A 15505-nucleotide genomic window follows, 5' to 3' on the forward strand; every position below is an offset into this window, starting at 1 on the left:
CCATAGTGAACTGGCTTTCCATGGTGAACTGGTCTTATACATGGTCAGGGGCCGGCAACCAAAATAACAAGAAGAGCCCTTTTTGTTTGTTTGTTTTGTTTCAATTAAGAGCCACCATTTGCGGCTCCGGAGACGGAGGTGGGTCAAGACCAAGAACAGAATAGCAGCCCAAGGAGGGGGGGCACCGCTGAGAGAACGTACATCGTAGACACGTTCCTGACATTGCGTAAAATCACCCCCGGTAGCCGCCCAACTGAAATGCGATGTTACTGCTGTACGTGGGTTTCATGTTGTACAGTCTCTTGTCGACGCTGTAGTGTCATTCGTCGTCTTCATTGTCGTCAGTTATTATCTGCACGGCATTGTATTTGTTCCGTGAAGCAACTTGAATGGCGTGTTGCTTGAGCACGCATGATGATGACGATGGTTATGATTGACCATCGACTTCTGTGGGACATTACCAAAGCACACACACAATCACACACGCGGTTTTTTTTAATTATCACGATGGCTGACCACAAACACACAAAAGTGTCAAAATGTCAAACTTCCAACAACAAACATCGCCATTGAAGGTACGAGCATCCATACAGGTTTCCCTGTGTGGACTGTGTGTGTACTGTGTTAATATGTGTACTGTGTGTACTGTGTGTACTGTGTTAATGTGTGTACTGTGTGTGTACTGTGTGTGTACTGTGTTAATGTGTGTACTGTGTGTGTGTACTGTGTTCATGTGTGTACTGCGTGTGTACTGTGTGTGTACTGTGTGTATACTGTGTGTACTGTGTTAATGTGTGTACTGTGTGTGTGCTGTGTGTGTACTGTATGTAGTGTGTGTGTATTGTGTGTGTACTGTGTGTGTGTACTGTGTGTGTAATGTGTTAATGTGTGTACTGTGTTAATGTGTGTACTGTGTGTGTACTGTGTGTGTAGTGTGTGTGGTGTGTGTACTGTGTGTACTGTGTGTGTGCATTCTGTGCGCTACTCGGTAGGCAGCATAAAGCAAGGGCACCCCGCATATGTCTTGAATTGAGCAGGGTCATCGGCGCTTGGGAAGAGAGGCAGTGCTAGGGGAATTTCAAATGTGAGCAGTGGAAGGGAAGAAACAATAAGATGAGAGTTGTGAATTGATTCTGATTTGCAAAATGTACGGAACAGTGGCAGCAGTAGCCATGGTGACTGGTCCCATCGCTCTAAAATGTTCGTAGAGCGATGCTAAAGTGACCGAAATTTTAGAATTGAAGCTTTCGTGACTGCAACGATTCATATTCTTAGGTTTTTTCGGTAAAGTCACGTAGGTAAAACATTAAAATTAACAAAAGTAAAATAAAATAAAAAATCACGACATTTCGGAGGCAACACAAGCTTCCGTCTTCAGGTGGAACCGTCACAGCCACGACAGCTGTATCAAGTAATTTTAATGTTTTACCTACGTGACTTTACCGAAACAACCTAAGAATATGACACAAGAAACCCCGCGACATGCACAAATATCAACAGCGGGCTGTTGCATGCCCCGTGCCATTCAAAACATCTTCACGCGAGTACAATGGCCGTAACAGCAGTCCACGGTTGGCCGTCATATGGGGAGGGACTTCTACTTCAGGAGCGTGAGAATCATCCACCTGTGTCTTGTCCAGTGCTGCCAATGGAGATTCGTACCGCCGCCCAATGCTCGCTTGAGTCTGCAGATGCTGGCATTCTGAGTCCAAATGACTGTGCACGCACGGCTACGGTTTACTGAGTCTCCGGTGTAGAATATAAAACAACAGGTCGTGAATCTCCACGGGATCGTTTTGCAACTTTAATAACGGACGTCCGGATTTACATAGAATTCGACATGCCAGGTGCATCAAAACGAGGCGTGTAATTGTCGAGAAAGTGTATGCAAATGTGCTTCTAATAACTCTATTAGCCACACCTGGCACAGAGCATTCTTGTTTTTTAAATGATCTTGCTAAGAAATAATGGATTTCAAAAATAAATAAAAAACCTCCACCTTGACTTCCACGTGGGAATTTGTCGCGCGGAGAGTCAGCATTGTATCGGTTTCAATTTTCAATCGCTCATTCCCAGGGTGCAGTTCGTTCTTCGGATGCAATACGTAATATAAAAAAAATACTTTTTTTAAAACACGCTTTAATGAAATGTACCGTACGAGTAATGGAAGAACTCCACGACTCCATGAAGTGGCCCCGAAGCTTGCCATAACGTAAGGGGCCGTAGTGATTTACAGCCAACGTGAGTTGAGCGTGGACAATTAGACCCAAGGCGAAACATAACATGTAAAAAAGATGGTTTAATTTGTTTTCTTTTTAATGATAGAATATAGTATTGCCTTCAGTATGACATAAGTATACCAAGTTTGCAGTTGATAGCACATTGGGAAGTGGGTTAAAATTGAGTTACAAGATTTGAGGATACGACAACAACAGACAGAGTGAGTTCAATAAAAGCGTGTAAAAAATAGTTTAATAATATATATTTTTATTTTTAATGATAGAATATAGTATTGTCATCAGTATGACATAAGTATACCAAGTTTGCAGTCGATAGCACATTGGGAAGTGGGTTAAAATTGAGTTACAAGATTTGAGGATACGACAACAACAATAACAACAGACAGAGTGAGTTAAATAAAAGCGTGTAATAATAATAAAAATAAAGGCGACTTTGTCCCCTTTCGTGACTTGCGCGGCGGTGATTGACGGTGTCGCCGGGATTACTCGTCGGGGCTTGGGGCGCAGAGCCATCGGTGGGGCGTTCGTGAACGGTCGGGTTCTCGTGAACGCGATTCCGTCCAAACAAAACCCAAAAACACATTCCTGCTGCGGAGGGAGCTGGTAGGAACGTTGGGTTGCTCGGTCAATGGCCTGCAGGGTCAACGGCGGCGTGGTGTATTCCGCAAATATGCCCGACTGTGAGGGCGGGCACAAGCCGGCGTGAGTAGGTTAAACGTTGAGTTTTATAAGGGCACCACGGGGTGACCGGCCCCTCCCCACCCAGCCCCACCCCTCCCACCCCTCACCCAGCCCCACCCTCCCCACCCAGCCCCTCCCCACCCTCCCCACCCAGCCCCTCCCCACCCTCCCCACCCAGCCCCTCCCCACCCTCCCCACCCAGCCCCTCCCTCCCCACCCAGCCCCTCCCCATCCTTCCCTTCCCACCCAGCCCCCCTACCCAGCCCCTCCCCACCCTCCCCACCCAGCCTCTCCCCACCCTCCCATCCCCACCCAGCCCCTCCCCACCCTCCCCACCCAGCCCCTCCCTCCCCACCCAGCCCCTCCCTGCACGACGGACGGACGGACACGATAATCCCCTGTGGGTTGGTGTAACCAGGACGTTCCTACCAGTAAAAGAAAGCCTCACGTCCACGCACAAAAAGTCGTCGTCGATGCCTCGCCGGGTTTTTTTTGGTGACAATTAACAAAAAAAGTGGGGGGGGGGGGACGCGGACGGAGTCTGTGGAGCGTCGTCTCAAACGACGCGGATTCGTGTCGAGCAACGCAGCAGCGTGCGTCGCATTTGAGCTAAATTTGGAAGGCGCTGGGAACCAAGCCAATAACAACGTTTCTGTGCTATTAACGGGAATAACAGGACGATCGACCGTACGTGTGGTTGTGTGTCTGTGTGTACGTGCGTACGTGCGTACGTTTAACAGTTAAATAAGTTAAACTTTAACTTATTTCGGGGGAGCGGTGGTGGAGCGGTTAGCGCTACGAACCCGTACGTCCCGAGTTTGATTCCCGCTCACGGCCAACACCGGTGACGATTATTTGAAGCGGGTACTGGGCCTCCCCTAGGTCGACTCAGCCTCAAATGAGTACCCGGTGCGCTGTGTAAAACATCGCTACTCGGGAGACAAAGGCGACCGGGCGTGGTTCTGGCCACCCACCACCTCGTGTGCCGTGCCGGCCTTCATAGCTGCTCGCTAACAGCACTTGCTCCTACAGTCTGTTAAGGCTATACGGGGGATCTTTGTCTTTGTTGCGTGGGTGTGTGTGTAGTTGCAAGCGTGTGTGCGATGAATCCGAAAATACTCAAATTTTATTCCGGGCCACGGCCAAGATCAGTGGCGAGAGATACCTGAACGAGACCTTGGGTCTCTTCTCTGGATGGTCTCGGCTTCAAATGAGGCTGCACGGGGGGGGGGGGGGGTCTTTGTATTCGTTTGTCTTCGTTGAACTTATAGTTGAACTTCTTGGTTCTTTCGGTAAAGTCACGTAGAAGGGAAATAATAAAATAATAAAAATAAAACATAATAAAATAATTCTCACGACGTTTCGGCCACAACGCAAGCAGCCGTCCTCAGGTGAAGAACAGGTCTGTCGAGAAGACAGCGTCTGAATGAAAAGACGCTGTCTGAATGAAAAGACGCTGTCTTTCCGACAGACCTGTTCTTCACCTGAGGACGGCTGCTTGTGTTGTGGCCGAAACGTCGTGAGAATTATTTTATCATGTTTTATTTTTATTATTTTATTATTTCCCTTCTACGTGACTTTACCCGAAAGAACCAAGAAGACGAATCCCCGCAGTCACGAAAGCTTTAAATCGAAACTTATAGTTGAACTTATAGTTGAAGTTCTTTCGCACCCTAAGTAGCCAACGGTGCTAATCGGAGGTGCGGTTCAGTTTCGCACGTGGGTGACATTTTACACCACCACGGTGTGCGGGGGGGGGGTCTACCATTGAGAAGCCAACCACTCCGAGGTGGGCCTCAGAGGTGACCGTTCATCCTTCACGCTCTACCCACGACAGTGGCGTCAGTTCGCTCGGGGGGCTGCATCCTCCTCCCAGACAACGCACACGTGGCACGCCGCGGAGATGTGTTTATACGCCTGACATGAAACAGGATCTGGTAGCGTGGTGACTGAAGTTACGAATGTCTGTTGGACTTATCTTCTTGGTTCTTTCGGTAAAGTGACTTTACCGAAAGAACCAAGAAGATGAATCCCTGCAGTCACGAAAGCTTTAAATCAAAATCTGTTGGACTTCTTTCGCACCGTACTTAGCCAACCGTGCTCATCGCAGGTGCGGTGGTAGTGGTGGTGGTGCGGGAAGGACCTACAAACGAGAAACATTTACGACAAATCTTCGACTAATCTTATTATTTTATATTTATGGAGCGTCTTTATTAAATGCGCTTAACATAATTTAAAAAAACAGCGGTGCAAACTAAGACATTGTTAAGATGGCAGGGCCGTGCAAAGGTACAAGGATTGGTTGGCCACGACCGGGGAGGGCTTGGTGGTATGGGTCAGGTCAGGGCAGGGGAGGGGCGAGGGGAGGGAATAAATATTGGGGGGGGGGGGGATGGAGTAGTGGTGAAGCTTTGAGTGAGAAGAGGTGAAGCTTTGAGAGAGGAAGGGAAGGGGGTGAAGGAGTGGGAATGCTTCACTTCGTGGAACCTGTGCGCTTTGAAACAGACCTCAACACCTTTCTACACACCACGTGCCTCCCCCCCCTTAAACAGATATGTCTGAGGTCACGTAGGTAAAATAATAATAAAATAAAATAATAATAAATGAAAATAACTCAACTACATCACGACGTTTCGGGGGCAACACAAGTCTCCGTCTTCAGGTGGGACCGTCACAGCTAAACTTAGTGTATGAAGTGTATCAAGTGATACAGTAAATGTAGCTATGACGGTCCCACCTGAAGACGGAGACTTGTGTTGCCTCCGAAACGTCGTGATTTAATTGAGTTATTTTCATTTATTATTATTTTATATTATTATTTTTTTACCTACATGACTTTACCGAAAAAACCTAAGAGTATGAATCCTTGCAGTCACGAAAGCTTCAAATCTATAGAGGTCACCGTGCACATCGCTCGGCGTGAGCCACCGATGTCTTAACAGGTGCTCGCTGCTCTTGCTCCAGGCCTCCTGTGAGGACTGTTGTTATTCTGGGTCTGAGGAACGAGGTGTGAGATTCTTATGCTGGAAACTAATGGGCCACGAAACGGCGATATAAACTGAGCCGCGCTTTGTATTTGCAAAATACGTTGGGTATTTTTGCGATGTGGAAATGCGTTACAATGAAATGTGTGCGCGTGTTCATGCCGGAGGAGGTGCTCGCTAACAGCACTTGCCGCAACAGTCTGCCCAGGCTTTACGGGGGATCTTTGTCTTTGTAATGTGGGGGGAGCGGTAGTGCAGCGGTTAGCGCGCTACACTTTCGAACCCGGCGACCCGAGTTCAGTTCCCGCTAATGACCACCAATACCAGTGACGATTATTTGAGCCGGGCCTGGGCCTCCCCTAGGTCGACTCAGCTTCAAATGAGTACGTACCTGGCGCGGTGTTTAAGCATCGCCACTAGGGAGACAAAGGCGGCCGGGTGTAGCGCTGGCCGCCCACCCCCTCGTGTGCCGTGCCGGCCTTCGTAGGTGCTGCTCGCTACGAACAGCGCATTTGCCCCCAACACGTGTGTACGGCGGATCTTTGTATTTGTTTATGCAACGCCGTGTTTTAACAGGGCACACTACCGTCTCAATGTTCCCGTGGACAGATGTTCAAGTGCGCTGCCAAAACAGCCAGACAGAAGAACACTTTGCGTGCCGTAACGGTCGATCACTGTGTTGAAAAATTAAAGAAATAAAATACAATTGCGATGAATACGCTCACGTATGTCGATAACACTGTGGCGTTTAAAGGACACACAAAAAACAAATGTATAATTGGGTGTCATTCCACGCAACGACATTTCCCGAAACGCTGTTTGTCAACGTATTCGCTGCATTATAAGAGACACCTCCCCCCCACCTCCCTGTGTTTTAAAGCGTCCTGTAAGCTGGCAGGAGCGCGTGTGTGCGTGCGTGACCGGGTTTGTGTCATTTTATTCATACCGGGCACACGTTTTGGGTTACGTCTCACCTTCAAGAGCATCTTACAATGCAGTGTATATAATGTGTACTCCTTTTAGCCCCAGTGTATGTTCACGGATGTGCTGAGTTTTTGTTATTGTGCCACATTCTCATTCTACTTTTCAAGGCCCATCTCACCAACACCGCTCCTACACCTCCTCCCTGTGGGGTTCACGGCTCGATATCGAGGTGCCAATTCTTGCACTTTTCTAAGCGCAATGTCACATGTTCTCGCGAAAAGAAAACGCGGCTTGCTCCATTGCTGTGATTTGCAAGTCACGGCTAATACCGACACAATCGCAGGCAATCAACATGTTAAGGTGTTGAATCTCTGTCTTGTGTGTATTTGTCGGCTCGGTTTTTCTTTTGGTTGCCTTGAACAATGACAGTCGCAGGATAAATTGGGTGTGATGCTAGACGCGAAATAGCATGTTTGTCCACAGGGGTGTATTACGCCACATAGGATTCACGTGTAAATTAAGTGTCTCTCTGCTTTGCACACCTGTGCGTGTGTACGTGCTGGCAATACCTTCGCGGACCTATTGCAAATCTCAAAGGCCCTTCCATGATTTTGCAGAGAATCGTCCAGCCCTCCGATGCAACTCGACGCAAATGATTTCACCACGCCTGACGTTCGCTTCCTTCCTTCTGCTAGATCCTCCAGTTGTTGCAAGGTCGAAACGTCACGTCCTGGGGTCGTTTACAGTTTCATCGCTGCTATCATTTGGCTTGAGCTACCCGCCGCCACCCTTGGTACACAGTCTGCCTGTCCTTAACATGCCACTCGTATTTACACCATTGGAACCTCATTTGTCAGTAAAAAATATGATAATTGTTTTTTTACCCTTCTATCTGGCAACAAAACTGACACCTTTTTTACAAGGAGCCATGTTTACATAGACCACAATACCTGCAGTCATAATGCAAACAAAAAACATAACTCTGATAATGTGCACTGTCCTTGTCCCGGGTGTGGACCAATCAACTTCAAGGACAGTGCACATTATCAGAGTTATGTGTTTTGTTTGCATTATGACTGCAGGTATTGTGGTCTATGTAAACATGACTCCTTGTAAAAAATGTGTCAGTTTTGTTGCCAGATAGAAGGGTAAAAAACCAATTATCATGCCACTCGTAGTCACCACCACCACCACAACAACTACCGTCGGACTTAACGTCTTCCCCTTGAATCGCCGAAATCCGCGTGTCAATCCAGCGCCTGTCTCCGCAACCTGCTGCCCGACATCTCGCCCACGTGCCCCGGACCCAACGTGACCCTCCCCTGTTCCGGATGACATCGACAACAAACGCGTTCTTGTCGCCTGTTTCGAACGCGGTTGGTCACGTACGGTGCTAAAGAAGTTCAGCACACGCACGGAACTCGCCAAGTTGCTTAGGGGCTGTCCATAAATGACGTCACGCGATTTTGGACGATTTTTGACCCCCCCCGCCTTCGTCACACGGCGTTACAAAAAGTCAGACCCCCCTCAAATATGACGTCACAAAGCTCTGCCACCCCCCCAAAAAAAAGAAACATGCTTCAAATCGCTTTAAACTATTGTCATTGTAGTGCGTATTTAATGTGGCGCTGCACTCTGATGTTGCAGGAGTGTTGTTATAACAATTAGTGTTGTTATAACAATTCTATATTTATTTAAGGTTGCGCATTTTTACGTGACGTCACTTGGCGTGACGTCATTTATGGACGGCCTCTTACCCCGTCCTTTTCAGCACGATTTTCCGGCGTACTCTGCGTTCGCCTGTAATGCGACCGGCGCATGGCCATTGCCATTGTTTCTGGTGAATCGGGCATGCCCCAAAATTGCACATTGGCTGTGCCGCGTTCATTGTAAATGAGAGATCTCTGCGTGGCGATGCGCATTAAGCATATCCACGTGGCCGGTGCAAGCGCGGAGGCGCGCTGATGGTTGTCCGCATTGTCATCTCACTTGGTATGCAACGCACACATCCCATAACGGTAATGAGGTGCGCTGCGGTATATATCAAACGCAATTTTAAAAAGGCTCAGCCGTCCTCCACTTACAACGCGTTTCTGTTCTTCGCTAATGAGCCCTCGATCCGATTTAACGCGCGTCCACGGAGGGCGGTGCTCTATCAACTGAACGTTCCCCTTACGTCGCGGCCGCCAACGCTTTTGAGCCGTCTGCTGCGGAGGAAGGACCCTTGCCTGAAACGTCGCCTCGTATCTATATTTTTTAATTTTAGGGCCACAGAGTTGTGGATTCGTTTGTTGGGTGTTTTATGTGTAGCTGTTGTTGTGGTGGTGGTGTGTGTAACGCAATAAATAGCTGGGGGTTTAAAGTGTACGGGTATTATATACTAGGGCTGAACGATTTGGGGAAAATCTCTAATTGCGATTTTTACGACGGATATTGCGATTGCGATTTGATTTGCGATTAATTTTTTTAAAGTCAAGCTTCAGTTCAATACTCACCGTGTAATAGATTTAAAACATTAAAGCATTACCACATGATACCATCAAAATATGAACTGCTCAATATATTTTAATGCAAGGATGATAACTTAAAAGATATGAATTGCTTCCAACATGTATTTTAAAACATTTTTAATTGAAATAGAACAATCTAACATAGAACAATTAAGTTAAATGAATAAAGTTATTATAATAAAATAATAAAACAATTCCAATAAGAAAGTATTAGGACTTTTCAAATCGCAAAAAATCGCAGCCTTTGAGATTTGTTAATCGCATTGTTTCAAATTTCGATTTAGATTTGAAATCGATTAATCGTTCAGCCCTAATCATGTACATATTGTGCACTAGCGTGTGTGTAGGAACCCCAGCAACGTGTTGAATGTGAGTGCACATTTGTCCTATAAAGGGCAGGAGCATAGCAGTCTTAAGGGCACAAACACGGCTGAATAGAGCCATCTGCTTTCATATCCTCGTCACTTTTACTGAGTCGCATTTGTTTGTGTTGTTGTTATCGTCGTTGTTGTTGTCACTTCCACGCAGAGGGCGGCACGACTGATCGTCGCCAAATCAGGGAATACCCAGAGAGCTTTGCGCTCCTGAGATGCCACCTAACGCGAGGGAATTGGCCAATTGCTATCACTGTCGATTAAACTTACCCCTTGAATAGAATGGCCAGCCAGCCGATATTCGCGGTTGGCTGCTAATGTTAAACTTTGTTAACACGTACTGATTAAAAAAAAAAACTAATACTAACGCTTCTTAGTTTTTAAAAGAAATTTTTTTTTCTACCCAAGTTTACTTTAAATATCAGCATGTGATCAAATGGGGGCTTTAAAAAAAGCAGCAGCCTACCGCCTAAATTAGCACGATTGGCTACGTACCGCACCTCCGATTCGTACGGTTGGCTGCATACGGCGCGAAAGAAGTTCAACATACATACGTAGAAACATGTCTATTCGGTGAATATTCCACCTTCATATACTGTATACATATGTAAGTACTCATGGTTTTGTGCGACTCACACCTATTTTGAGCTATGACTACATCCTTTTGTGAACCACCAACCTTGCCCCCGAGTTTCTGGATCACAATCGGACCCGGCACGGAGGCATGGATGAGCCGATGAAAACGCCTTTGATCGATGTTAAGAGGTGGCATGCAGGTCATAGAGGTCATTTCAGGTGGGCTTTCAAACACGGGCCACACCGTGTACTCTATAATCGGGACTGGCTGTGGCTTTGAGTGGCACAGATTAGTAATACAGTATCGCATGTGTCGCTTTCCCCTTTCTCTCTCTCCCTCTCGCTCACTCTCCTTTCGATCTCGGCTGCTCCCTTTTCACGGGCTCCTGTAGGAAATAATCATGTTGCTGTCAAGACATCACTGCCCTCAAGGGCAATAATTGGAAGATGGCACAGAGAGGGGAAAGAGGTTAACAGGAAGCAATAATCCTGATAAATGTCGACTCGAAGCACGGTGCCTCTTACATATTGTGGTTCCACCAAATGAAACGGCTCCAGTCTCCGGGGTTGTACATTTGAGACGTCCTGGCCAAAGAAGGTGACGACAACCCAATAGGGCAGGTCGCGCGCGCTGGGGTAAAGTGTAGGCACTCCCCAACTCCAGCAAGACGTGGAATACGCGGGCCATGGCACCATCAAGAAGGGGCTTTCAAGAGCGCCCTCTGGTGGAGGCCCCCTTCTGCCGGCAGTGTCTCGAGCAAGCAACTGCAGGGCTTGCGCCTTTATGTTATATTTTTTTACACGCGTTTATTTACAAGTGAACGTGTCCGGGCATAATTGACACGCCTGATAATATTATATTCCTGGTTCTTTCGGTAAAGTCACGTAGAAGGGAAATAATGAAAACAAAAAGCAAAACAATAAAATTATCACGACGTTTCGATTGCAACACAAGCAATCATCATCAGGTGTGAAAACCACAGCAAGAAATTTTGAAAAAAGTGGCGTTTTTTTCTTAACGTCAGCACCACGGACAGCAACTGACGGTTGTTCAGTCGGACGAGTCTATCTATGCTCGGAACGGAGGAGGGGGGAGATAAGGTGAATGGAATGCGGTCTGAAAGTCACCATACGCGTGAACACAATCAATTATTTCCCTTCTACGTGACTTTACCGAAAGAACCAAGAATATGAATCCCTGCAGTTAACGAAAGCTTTAAATCGAAATTTACGCCTGATAATGTTCCATCTCCACCATAGACGCACCGTTTCCCTAAATGAGCCGCTCGCCTCCATCGTGCAGTTCACGTCCGTGCAATAAGACCATCCCTTCTGGTGACTTAGAGTCTCCTCCCTTGCGAACGAGACATGTCCCCGTGTCGCTTGCCTTCTCACTCGGTGAGAGAAAAAAATAAACGTGGAGGAAGGCAGGTGGAAACATGTGACCGACGAAAACAGTCGAACTCCGAGCCTTGACCAAATCTTCATTCGATAACTCCAAAAATGATGTCGTCACGTCCCCTCGCTCGTCATAAACAACAACATTGCACGTGTAATCGGAGTCCAAGCGCACGCGAGCACACTGAAATGATCGCGATCTTAATTCGAGTCAAAGGCGCGTCTGCGTTGTGTGGGACGTGGCCATGACACTGATCTTTCAATTATCAGACCTGGAATTGAAAACAATTACATTACCTATTGAATGGCGTTCGTTTTTAAATCCTTTATATTAAGTTCGCTTGCTTGCTTGCTTGCGTGCTTGCTTGCTTGCTTACGACCGTGCAAATCTTTCGGTCGTTTTTTAACCCACTTCCCGTGATCCAATCGAGCTGACATTTTGCACACAGACTCGTTGTGCGAGACAATTAATGTTCGTGAAATTTTTTCCAAAATTTTACACTGTTTAGGGAAAACAAATTAAATATTTTATTACCAATTGCTTAATACTGGCAGACAATCATCTGACCCATAGGTGGCAGCCATCTCAAGCCAGAGGACGAGAGGACTCTAGCCGCCACGCATATAAAGGATTTATAGTGAAAAACTTTGTTTTTACGGGTTATACTTATTGTTGTTGCAGTGAGTCACCGATGGCCAGGCTGATACCCCATCGACTTGTTGCGCTTGAGAAACCGGTTTTAATAAGGTTCCAACCAGGATCTCGGCGGTGCCAGGTCAGCATGTGAGCTGGCAACGAAACATTAACATCGACTGAATATCGATTTAAGGCTTTCGTGACTGCGGGGATTCATATTCTTGGTTCTTTCGGTGAAGTCACGTAGAAGGGAAATAATAAAATAATAAAAGCAAAACAATAAAAGTATCACGACGTTTCGATTGCAACACAACCAATCATCATCAGGGGTGAAACCCACAGCAAGAAAATTTGATTTTATTGTTTAATGTTTTATTATTTCCCTTCTACGTGACTTTACCGAAAGAATATGAATCCACTGAATAGTATTACATTATTGAACATTATTGAACATTATTGCCACAAGACTGGGACAGATAAGTTATTTCTCCAACCGAACAGCAGAATATTGAATGATGGAGAAAAACATTACGGAAATATTGCTCTTGTTATTTACAATCGCGTTGCGCAGTCACAGATACTCTTGCAAACGAGCTTACAACGGTACACCAGAGTTTCCACGAATGTCTTTAACGTCACGATGGGTGTAATATCCGAGTCGAATGAGACACGCACCCCAGGATGGTATCGCACTCGACTGCTCCCAACAGAGAGGAATCATTCCTTTGATTTTTGTCAAAAATTACATCAGAGCAGCATAGCGAACGACACGTTAATTTCCATGCGTTTCCCTAAGTGTGACAGACTGCTGTTATCCGCCGTGCCGTTGTGGCATCGCTTTGTATGAAAGCCATCCGGGAAATGATTTTCTTTCTTCACAAAAATCTTGAAGTCCTTTTTTTGCCCTCCCCCACCGCACCCCCACCCCTCCCCTCCCCCACCGCACACCCACCTCCACCTCCCCACCTCCCCAACTCCACCCCCTCCCACCTCCACCCCCCACCTCCACCCCCCCCCACCTCCACCCCCCCCCCCACCTCCACCCCCCCCACCTCCACCCCCCCCCACCTCTACCCCCACCCCCCCCCACCCCCACCCTCCACCCCCCCACCTCCACCCTCCACCCCCCCACCTCCACCCTCCACCCCCCCACCTCCACCCTCCACACCCCCACCTCCACCCTCCACCCCCCACCTCCACCCTCCACCCCCCCACCTCCACCCTCCACCCCCCCCCCACCTCCACCCCCCCCCCCACCTCCACCCCCCCCACACCTCCACCCCCCCCCACCTCCACCCCCCCTCCACCCCCCCCACCTCCACCCCACCCCCACCTCCACCCCCCCCCACCTCCACCCCCCCCCACCTCCACCCCCCCCCCACCTCCACCCCCCCCCCACCTCCACCCCCCCCCCCACCTCCACCCCCCCCCCCCCACCTCCACCCACCTCCACCCCCCCCCCACCTCCACCCCACCTCCACCCCCACTTTCCCCCCCCACCTCCACCCCACCCCCACCTCATCCCCACCCCCACTCCACCCAACTCCCTCCTACGTGCACAGACAGTGCACGTTAATGAGTGCTTGTCACCCCCAAGAATGTAGACCCATATTAGCCGGGCAAACATTCGTTCAAAGCGTAATTAGAATCACATTCCCCCCCCACCCACCCCCACCACTCTGTCCAGCGCGTGCAATTGTTGGGATTATAGCTATCAATTATGCAATCACAAATCTCACAATCGCGCGTGCGCCCTCGCCACGTTGAGTCACCCTTTTGTAGCGCACTCCCTTAGCTGTCGTAAACAGTTGGAATTGATTAACGAGCGGCTTCGAATTTATAATTTAAAACGAACCTATTAGCTTCCGCGCGCCGCGTTTCGCAGTGCCGGGGTTTCCCCGCTCTTCAAATGCTCCGCTCCCGGTTACCGCTGCGCCGAATCGTGGGCGCGAACACGGTGTGCGCGCGTGAAGTGTGTGGACTTAAATGAGCGGTGGGTGGGTTTAGAAGGGGTTGTCATCTGCCAATATTGAGTGGCACCAGGAGTTACAGCGTCTATTCCAGAAGATATGCATGTTAACGATGTACGGTACAATTACAGTGTTATTAAAAGGAAACTAAACTACATTTTTTAAAATTTTATGTTAAGTATGGCGCACTGAGCTATACAGATTTTTTTCAGAAGCGACCTGGCCACAACTGGTCGCACAACGAAGTGGCTTATCATCACGTGGACATTTATAGCAGCCAAATACTCCTAACCGCGTGACGTTGATTCTAAATGTGGATGGGAAAAACCGGAGGAGCCGGAGAAAAATCCACGCGACCACGTGGAGAAAGACACCGCAGACTCCAAATATACAGCAGCAGGCGTCAGGGTCGGGATCGCACTCACGACCTCCTGTATACCAGGCGAAGGAGTTAACATCGCACCACCGTGGCGCACCCAACTGGGCTTGGGAGAGTCACAAGTCTTGAAGGAATGACGGCCGATGGTAAAGTTTGATGATGGAGTGACATCCAGAGACTGGAACTCGTCCGAGAGGTTTGTCAACCGACGGAGCGATGACATCAGCTCGTGTGCAGGTGTCGGCTGCTGTTATAGTGAGCAATGGCATTGCTTTCGGGAGGCCTTCATCCAGCAAAGGATTGATCATGGCCGATGATAATCATGTTGGCAGAAATCATTGCAGACAACTGCTGCCACATCCATTCTCCATTGTAGGAAATGTGAGTTTCCGAAATCTGAACAAGCTACTCACTCCCCCTCCCCTCCCCGTGAGGAGCAACCGGCAAAGCAACGTCCAATTAGATCACGGTCAGAAGTTACATGACCACTCGGGGTTGTAGTCTGTCAACCGATCATCGTCGATCAAAGACAGTCGTGAACAAACAGAATTCAATGTTTCATACTCTTAGTTTTTTCGGTAAAGTCACGTAGCTAAAAACTTTAATTAAAATTAATAAAAATAATAAAAATCACGACGTTTCGGAGGCAACACAAGTCTCCGTCATCAGGTGAGACTGTGACCAGATTTGATGACGGAGACTTGTGTTGCCTCCGAAACGTCGTGATTTTTATTATTTTATTTTTATTTCATTTTTTACCAACGTGACTTTACCGAAAAAACTAAGAGTATGAATCTTTGTAGTCACGAAAGCTTCAAATCTAGAAAGAATT

This window comes from Lethenteron reissneri, chromosome 47, assembly GCF_015708825.2.
Source record: "Lethenteron reissneri isolate LAM-NWPU_2019-01 chromosome 47, ASM1570882v1, whole genome shotgun sequence".
In the NCBI taxonomy this organism is placed as follows: Eukaryota; Metazoa; Chordata; class Hyperoartia; order Petromyzontiformes; family Petromyzontidae; genus Lethenteron; species Lethenteron reissneri.